This window comes from Saccostrea cucullata, unplaced genomic scaffold (assembly GCF_032062105.1).
Source record: "Saccostrea cucullata isolate Sc308-1 unplaced genomic scaffold, CSIRO_AGI_Scuc_v1 ctg25, whole genome shotgun sequence".
NCBI classification, from domain to species: Eukaryota; Metazoa; Mollusca; class Bivalvia; order Ostreida; family Ostreidae; genus Saccostrea; species Saccostrea cuccullata.
Window position 1 is genome coordinate 643,721 of NW_026937967.1, and position 10,200 is coordinate 653,920.

Sequence of the window (10,200 nt, forward strand, 5' to 3'; positions counted from 1 at the left end):
AAGCTGAATGAAGTCAATATATTCCTGGGAATAAAATTATACAATGTAATGCTTTCAGAAAGCGAAGCACAAAGGGAAGAGGCATGGAACTGTCTGAAGTCTTTCTCTGAATCAAAACAATACAATAATTTTTTTTCACTAGCAATTATGTGTTTCTTTACTAAGTTTTTGGATTTCAATTAAATCTACTGACATAATGTAGTTAAGAAAACCAATTACCCTTTTCCGTAAATGTCTTGTTGTCATTTCATTTACAATTGTTGTCTTAAAAATGCAGATGTCTCTTCATTTAAAAACAAAACATTGCAGAATTTTGCTATCGGTCTTGCAAGGAATGGAATTACAGTTAAAAATACAAATATATCAACTAAATTTCCTATTTCAAAAACTTTTTCTAAAATTTGCAAAAATTTGTCCTCGGGATTTTCCCGTGAATTCATTTTCAATCCAGATGCAGTAGAAGCAATAACATCTACTATGTAGCACCCAAAGATTCTCTGAACATTCAATGAAGCAAAAACTTTGTAAAGCAAATATATGCTGAAAAATGTAAATACTGAAGTACAGAAGCATGACTGAAAATAACTTAAAATAAATTCAATCTTGTACATGTTTACTGGCTTCATTGGGTTAATTACGCCAATGCATGTACATTTTGCATATATTCCATATATTTGCCAGCCCTGTTTTAATATACTACGAAAGAGCAATTAATCTAATTTTAAATAGCTCATACAGGTTATGATCGCTATTTAATTAGATGCGCTTGAAGCCAGCGTTTGCAAAGACGTTGTTCCAGGTACAGATATGTTGATAACCAAGTTCAACAATCGTAAAGAGCTTAGGCAAGTGAAGAATCGCTGGACCGTAATTCAATATAGTACTGGGTGAAAAGTCTGTCAGGAGGTATGACATTTACAATCACCGAAATACCCTGACATCAAGGAAAACAGGCAACTTGTAGGCAAAGATTGTTAAGTTTCAAAACAATGTGGTTTGCCAGATATCTGATGAAAAGTATAATGGTCCTATTTATTCCAATAAATGTTCTTAGTATTAAACGCTCTGTATTCAAACTCCAAACAATGTTCTATTTTTACTAGGGATGGCAATTTCTAATCGGTTAACCGGTTACTCAATCAGAACAATGGTAATCGGTTTGAAAATGTATAATCGTTAGTCGAAAAAAAAATATCTTTGTGTAAATTTAAACACAATATCCTAAAATTACAATTTTAAAAAACACAAAATTTTTTTTTAAAATGTTTGCATTTTTGACTTTCAATTAAAGGTGATTTGTAGATAATAAAGCTCTCCGGATTGACATCTTAGGGGTATTTGGTCAGTTTTCGAGATGTTAATTGTTGTTAAACACCATGTCGTTACCCAGCCAGTCCTGCGTTTCTTTAATGATTTTAATTAATTGATTGATTAGCAGCGTAAACTAATGTATATTTTCCCCCTCTATCCGTTATGATTACCTATCAAATTACAAGTATATTATAAAACAAACATTGTAATTTAAACAAGAGTTTAGACCTCATTTTGATTATTGTGACAAAACGGAATGAGCTTGTATTACATCTCCTGATTTTTTTCATATGTATCTGAGACTTGCATGTCTTCTTCTGAGTTCCTTTATTTTTCTTTGTTTCTTTAAATTGAAATAAAATATAAACAGTGTTATGATAAAATATGAGCATATTATTTCTGCATGTAACATCCTCTTGACCCTCTTTATTTTATGAGTGCTAAAAATGATGACATATGCAGAGAATTTTTTATACGATTAATCGGTCGGCACGCCTTGCAGTTAACCGATTGGCAATTCTGTATATGCCATCCCTAATTTTTTACCTAGAATGCCTCCCTATTCCACTGTTATATGCATGGGGGTTGGACTTTAGAATTTTGCATATTAATCACAGGCTGATGGTGGAGTGTTTTTTTGTGAAGTAAGGTAGCATCCAGTTGTAAATTTATTAGAAATGTTTTATTGTTCATGTTATTTCATCATCTTATTGTTTACCTGAATTATTGATGCAATACACATTGCACTTCGACATTGATATGTAAACAAATGCTGTTTTTGTATTGAACAGACAGTAAGGGACACTTTCTTACGAAGAAATTAGTCATGTGACATAAACATTGTCGTTTTACAACTGATAAGATCAAAATAACACTGTCCGTGTCGTCAAATATTTATAATTGATAGTTAAATGTTATTTTATTGCAGTATATAATTGTCATTTAATTATATTTTATTTGACGAAATGTTTTGGAACTTGAATGTGTAGCGTAAGACTTATGTGTATGCATTATTGTTCGGTATTACTACGCCATGGATTGTGTGTGTCCGTTTTATTACAGATTGTTTGTTGAACTTATTTTGTTATGTGTATCGAATAGAATTTATAGCTCCCACTTTACATGTAGAAAGGACATTTTTAGCGATGTTACTTTCTTTGTATTACACTATATGTATGTAAAGTAGTTCTGAGTTGCTCCAGAAAGGACAATTATTCATTGGTTTGTTGTGATCACGTGACCATTATAGAAGGTTATATATATGAGCAGCGAACGCCAGTTTCAACACAACGACGATCATAACGATCAGATCATATTACGTCATCAACATCACTGACTGTAAATTACTAGCGACTAAGGTATGAGAAAATAATGTAAACTAATACAAATTAATTAAGTAGCGTATAATTTCTCCACCGCACGGACACCGCAATCCACTGTATTTTATTAGGCCAGAGAGATGTTAAGCTAGGACTTATATAGATGTACTGACTGTTTTGTTATATAATTCATTGAAGTCTAATATTATTAAATGAAATATTTGAAACGAGAAATGGAACTTGGTTATGATTTACAAGGATGTGAGGTAAATTATCAAGGGTGTTTAATACATGCGACGGGCTGAGGATGCCCCCCCCCTTTTTTTTTATATGTGGACGAATGTCATGAGTAGTCCTGATAAAATTTAGTTAACTGAATTTACACGGGATGGAAACACTCTAAGCTGATTGCCATTTAACAGGTTGCTGAGGAAGCTTACACCACCATTTTACCACCAGCACCCCCCCCCCCCACCCCCACCCCCCCCACTATGTTCACTCGGTAAATGTATTAGGGTCTGCCTGACAATGATTTTGGATTATGACAAAACAGACCAATTTTAGAGATAAGGGTTGTGAATTGCCCTTAACTCGGGGATAGCTCTGGCAGTCATGAAACACTATTAAAAGTGATTTTGAGTTGTTCGAAGAAAATTTGCTTGCAATTGCCATCTCTTTCAAGACCTTAAATGAGAAGGTCATCACCTAAGGGGCGGTATCATGATATCCTTGCGACTGTGAGACAGATTAAAACGTAAATAAAGGTATTTACCTGGTACATTTTATTTCTAAATTTCATTTTTGTTCAATATCTTTTTTTTTATTATTGTCATGGTACTACATCTAGACTTTAAAAAGGAGGTCTACAGACTACATTTCTCAAAAATTCTAATAGAATAGCACTAGGTAATATGTTTATGGGCACCAAAATCAAATAATTTTATCATTAAAAAAATCAAAACATATAAAATGGTTTTCAATTTTGTATTGATATGTAAAACTGATAGAGATTTTTTTATCATGTTGTCCGTGGTTCATCTTACTTATATTGCTGTTAAAAGTTTTTTTTTTATGTATCGCACCATGCATTAACTTACATTAGGTCCTTCATTTCCTTACTTTGCAAAGTCCACCTCTTCACTTTCCTTGATTTTCCTTTTCATGTGCTGAACAAGTGCATCGCCAGCTTCGTTGATCAGAGGGTCTATCTAATTCAATAGAATCATATCACCTAAGTTTGAAAAAATGAATAATTGTATTTAATAGAACCACACAAATGGAACCCCTTATTAACTTTCCAGCTGTAAATGCACACATAAGAACTTTTCCATACTTTGCCCTGCTATGATGCTAAATGTTCTTCTTCATCACCACTGAAACCTCGCAGAACCTGCACGTGCAACAAATGATGAAAATCTTAACTTAAACAATTAGTGATAAAACATTTGTACGTAAAGAAGATTTTAATTAAAATCTAAACTTGAACATTTAGTGATAAAACATTTGTAATTTTAATTAAAGACCAAAGATATATTTCCAAAAACAAGTTAACATTATTATTAATAAGTGATAAGATTTGAATTTTCATACATTCTATCCTACCAATTACTTAGGTGACAATGCAATCAAGAAATATACATAAGATAAAGTTTAAAAGTACGTGGTTATTAAAGAGGGATAGGTGGTTCATTTTTAGACTGTATTGATGTCCAGCCTTAAGAAGGAGAGCTTCATATGAATATAAACAAAAGCGATGAAATTTTATCATTTTTATAAAATCTGATCAGGAGCATACACATTACTACAGGACTATTCAATGATATATGTATAAATTGAATGGCATGTTATGATATTCATTAATTCACACAGGTGATTGTTATGGTTCATTAATCATTTATTAGAAAGTGCGTCTTACCACTCCATCTGTAAAGTTATTAAACTGCTTTACATGAATTTCCTTTAACATATATCCGTATCTGCCACAACTAACATGGGTGATCGTAACAAAGTGCCTGTCATTATAATATTATAATTAATATAATTTATGTGGGTTTTTTTTCATTAAATAAAATCACTCTTGATTGTTTATCAGAAATGATTGTACGTTAAATCGAAAACTAATGAGCCTGAAATGAAAACTATATGGAAACTGTACCCGAACACATGTCCATATTCCCTCCACCATAACTTATCAGCGTCTGCAATGCCCTTGAATATAAAGAAGAATTCTCATACACCTTATTTTATTTTCTTCTTCATATTACCAGTTTGGCAACTGTGCCCCGATTTCCATATAAAAGACTTGGGGTTGGTCCATTGACTCACATTGTCTTGAAAATCCCGAAATTTCATATTGTGTATCTAAAAGATTCAGATACTACATGTATTATTTGATTCTTAAATCAAGATGACTACCACGTTTTTTTTAAAATATCATACAAATTCATCCTATATTATTTCTTGCACACGAAGTTTATGTACATCTCAGTTGATCGATACGCAAGAGCATGCTCTACGTATGAACAATTTCTAAAATGAGGTAAACTATTGACAAACAAGTTGATAAAACAAGAATATCAGGAATGTCGTTTAAAGTCATTATTTCGTAAGTTCTAAGGTCGATACAGTGACCTTGTTAGCAAATACAATTTATAATTGAGTCAAAAGCCGACTGACGTTTTTCATACTAATTGTTAGTCCATTATTTATACACTGAGGTGATGACAAATTTTCCCGTTAATTCCGGATCATGACAAGGAACACACGTTGGGTGTGACCGGTTAGCAGGGGATTCTCAGTCCTTCATGGCACCTGATCCCATCTCTGATATTTTGGAGGTCCGTTTTTGCTCTGCTCCTGTTTTGCATTGTTTTATGGACTTTTGAACTTGAATACTGTTCTTTATCTCCATATGTTTCATTAAAGTGTGTGTTGGTAATGAATAGCAAAAGTACACTGTATTGTTATGAGTGCCGGAGAAGCTTGGTTAACATTTATTAATAAAAATCAGATGTAGATGGTGATTCTTTACTTTGCCATAGAAAATAAATAGTTGTAAATTCAAATTTTCAAGTTGATCCACATGAAAATACACGTCCTACTTTATATTTGCTTTTTATTTTTTATTTTCATCGTATCTTTTTATTCTTTATAGACAAATATATTAAAATCATGATTTGAGTTTACATGCATATACTAGAAATTACTTTCAAGTGATACAGAATTTTCAAACACAGAAGTGCAGTTCATATGATTTTATTATAAAAATGATGATAATGTACTTTTTTTTGAAGAAGCATCAAATAAAGTAAAACAGTTTTTCAATATTTTAGTTACTTGTATCGATAAAGCGTTCTATCTGGATGGATCTTTATAATAACATACACATTAATTAGAAACAGTTGTCAATAATCAATACATTGTGCAATACCAATTTATAACTTATGCACAGTTCATTTATGGAGCTTTCGGTCAGCCACCAAACTTTATATAGTGACAATTGTTGCAAGACTCCTATACACTTGTGTATCGAGTATGGATAAAGTAAAAGATAATACTAAAATTTAGCAATAATCTGAAATTTAAAGGTTGAACTTTGCTCACACAACGGCCAAATCATCCAGAATGAGAAAAATAGAAAATCTAGCTCAGATTGATAGTGATTATGCTTGAAATGTACAATTGTACAGAATGATACTACATTTCCGACAAATATTTAGATATTATTGTGTTGCTGTACTTTAAATACTTAAAAGAAGAATAACAGAAGAACACAAAAAAAAATCAACACACCAGTTATTAATATTCCTAATGTCACGATAATGAATTCTATATATATATGAAATGAATGCAAGAGGTTGAATTTGACGTGAATATAGTGCTATACTTATAAAACACAGATGCAATATCAAGACATGCTGTTTGACCTAATTACAGTTGCCCGCGGGTCAGAGAGAGGTAAGAGATAAGATACCTGTTCACTGATTACATCTAATACTAAGGTGTTAAATTTTTATGAGTTTCGAATTTTCCAAATAAGAGGTCCATTGTAGCTTTTGCAACATTTCCAAATGAAATATATACTACATGTACGTAGATACATGTATGTTAAACTCTCAAATGTTTGGTATCTGTTATTACGATTTTCCAAGGATATAATGAATAAACGTTGAAATGAAAAATGATTATTTTTAATAGGGAATCATCGATGTATTTAAATGTTAATTCGCAAGTGACTTTTTGAAGAAGAATTATTAGAATAATATCTGATGTAAGTATATGATCGAAACAAAAACAGATCTACTTATACTTATAACATGCATAACGGGACGCAATTGGTACCAGTGTAAATTCAGAAGACTTGATCTAACAAATCTGCATATATTTTTTTTCAATTTGAAACTCATGTATGATTTTTCTTTGTTTGTTTGTTGTCTAACTTCTCTCTCAAGAATTTGTCACTCATATGAAGAAACACAAGCATCATTTAATGTGAATAATAGAGTACTTGTGTGTAAATTCACAAACATTTCTACAAAAAAATTGAAAATAATCATTGAGGAAAGGAAATTTATTTTCTTATATCTTCAACTGATCCCACATTCATTTGATTGTAATTGTAATAAAGAAATTGAATATAGTTTTTGCGTATATATTTTTTCATTATTACAATACTTATTTATGTAATGTGTTTATGTCATCTTGTTTGTGAGGAACCCATTTCACCTTTACAACCATAGAGAAATCACAATCGATGTTTACTTTTGTGTGTTAATCAAAACAAGAAACACGATATTCACCCCGATGAATATTGATATTGAAAAAAGCAAGCAGAATTTATCAAAACTATGGGATAAGTCTTGCCATGTCATTCTAGGTTCCTCCTTCCATACTGTCTTCACTTTGGATTCGTTTTCCGATTCCGAATGGACTTTCTTATTATGTATTACAGTTTCTTTTTTCCTTGTCATGATCCAATGCAGGAAAATCATAAGTTTTGGAATTGGTGTATTTTCATCATAATAGTAAAACTTTATGGCGTAAACTGCCATAACTAATATGATACAAGCTAGTAGGAATTCTGCAAATGTCTTTAATATTAACAGTGAAAGTCCAGGGATCGATGATTCTGGAAGCTTCGAAGCTATGGCTGTCTGATAAAGCAGGAGCGACAACAAACTTGTGGTTGCGTATCCCAATCGTTCTCCAGATTCTACTGGTATCAGAAATACCAAAGTGGGAAGCATGCTAAGAATACACAATGGAATCATCAACAAGATCATATGGTACAGTGTACGCCGACCTATTTCAACTGAAACTGTAATTTGGTCAAAAAATGGGAGAGGCAATACGTAGGTGGGTGTATTTTTGATATCCCATAAGCCACTCATGGTATAAAACTGAAGCGAGACAGGTTCCTGTTGGGAAATAATTTTTAATGTAGTACCTTTATACCCCAAGGTACAATCTCTAGTTGACATTTTTGCACATCAAATGGGTATGATCGAACATCTGAGAGACACTTAGCCTCAAACATATCTGCAACATACATAAGAGCAGAACCTGTTGAGCTATAATGCACTGCCCCACTGTCAACGCCAAGTCTTCTAAAGCTTCCAAACGCATTTGATAAAATAAAATGCGGGTCCACACCTGAAATGACTTAAATGACGTTGAATTAATTACGTTATAAGGTGGTAATAAGGTTGACCATGACAATCTAGGATCTCTCCAAAAAACTGAAAGTAATCCTGTAAGAGACAGTTTTCCTTCTGCTTCTTTGAAATCGTTGATGCTTTTGATGTAGAAGTCATATCCAATAACAGTTTTCTCGGTTCCATTTGAAGTAGGGCGAACGTTGAAATTGTACCCTGTCAAAAGTTCTATTTGAAGATTCGATTCTACTTCCATATAGCTACACATTGTCACCCTCATGAAGGTAGACAGAGACAAACATCCGATCATAACGGCAAATTCTGTCATCTTTTGGGTTGAGATGCCAAAAAACCCATAAGGTGTTGTGGGCAATTGCTTCAGGAATCAATTTCTTTTAACGTCATGAACATACAATTAATTAGAATATGCCATGAGTGTTGCTGAAATTTTTAAAAATTACTTAAACTCTGCAACTTTTTATGATTGATGTAACTTTTGTTGTTAAATTACACATCTGTTTACCTTTTCTTTTAAAGTTCTTTCAGCAGTTTTAAAGATTAATTTAAAACTGATGAAAAAAATTAATTCATTCTTTATCTTTTAAATTAAACAAGACTTAATTGTTTGTTCTACGTACAGAAATAGTTTTATTGAAAACAGATATAGATCAAGCGTATTATTGATCGATAAGTACTCACGGACTTAAATTAGTATTGCAACCTAATTTTCAAATTCATAAATGCAATACAGGTACTATTTCAGTGAACTAAACTTTTTTGTCATGATCAGTTGAAACTTGTATTTTTTTTTAAGTATAATTACAACAGCTAGTATCACATAACAGCAAATTATTTTCTGTTTTGATTTTTTACATGCACTTTCTAAAACGTTTTTGTTTATTGGTCAGAGTGGTCTCTCAGTCTCTCACTCAAAATTTTTTTTCCAAACTACAATGTACTTCTATGATTTAGTCATTATCATTTGAATATTTTTTTTTAAATACATACTTTACAATACTTTGCAAGTGTTGATTATTATATTATTTTCACCTTGGGTGCCAAAGAGTAGAAAACCAAATTTCTAAATCCTCTCTATATATTTTAAGCAGTACCATAATAGTTTTATGGAACAGTGTTGCTATTTTTGCTGGAAAACAGTGGTTGCCTATTAATTAAATGTTATCGATATTTTCAAAACGATCACCATGGTCACAGAAAGTTTGTTTTTCTCATGTCTTAGAAAAAAAAATGTTGTGAAAATTTTCTGCGTTGCAGTGTACTTGGCATTTGACCGATTTTGAAATAATAATTTGGGCCGTTATTATATGGTTTATGAATTGAAATGACATGGCTTCGATAAAGCATTTAATTGTCACTTATATACTTGATTCTGATCTCTGTACACATTATTTTCCAACTGTATCACAAACAATAACAAAATCTTCAATGAAATGCATTGTGTTGGTACAAATCAGAGTGCACAGGAGATGTGTCAAAACAGAATTGATTTTCAGACTTAAAACAGTCTATCTAAGCAAAGAGGATAGTACATATACAAAACAAATCCTAAATGTCAAGTCACCAAGTCACCAAGTCACCAAGATTCAAAGTGAAGTCATATTATGTGGAGGAAAATAAATTAAGGTGGAGAAATCAGCAATGACAGGATAAGCGCTACTACGCTAGAAATCATACTGAAGTAGTACAGGTAGCCACTAAAAATAAGGGGGAATATTTACCAGATCAATATAAAAATAAGAGATGATCTGCATTTCGAAAATTCTGGATTCATATTCCTTTTTTACATTGATGAGGCATTGACAATTTGATTTCATACAATTTGGCTCACCTGAGTCAAAGGTTTATGTGCGCCGTCTAATGTGTGTTTAAACCTTCGCGTTTTCAAACTCTTCCTA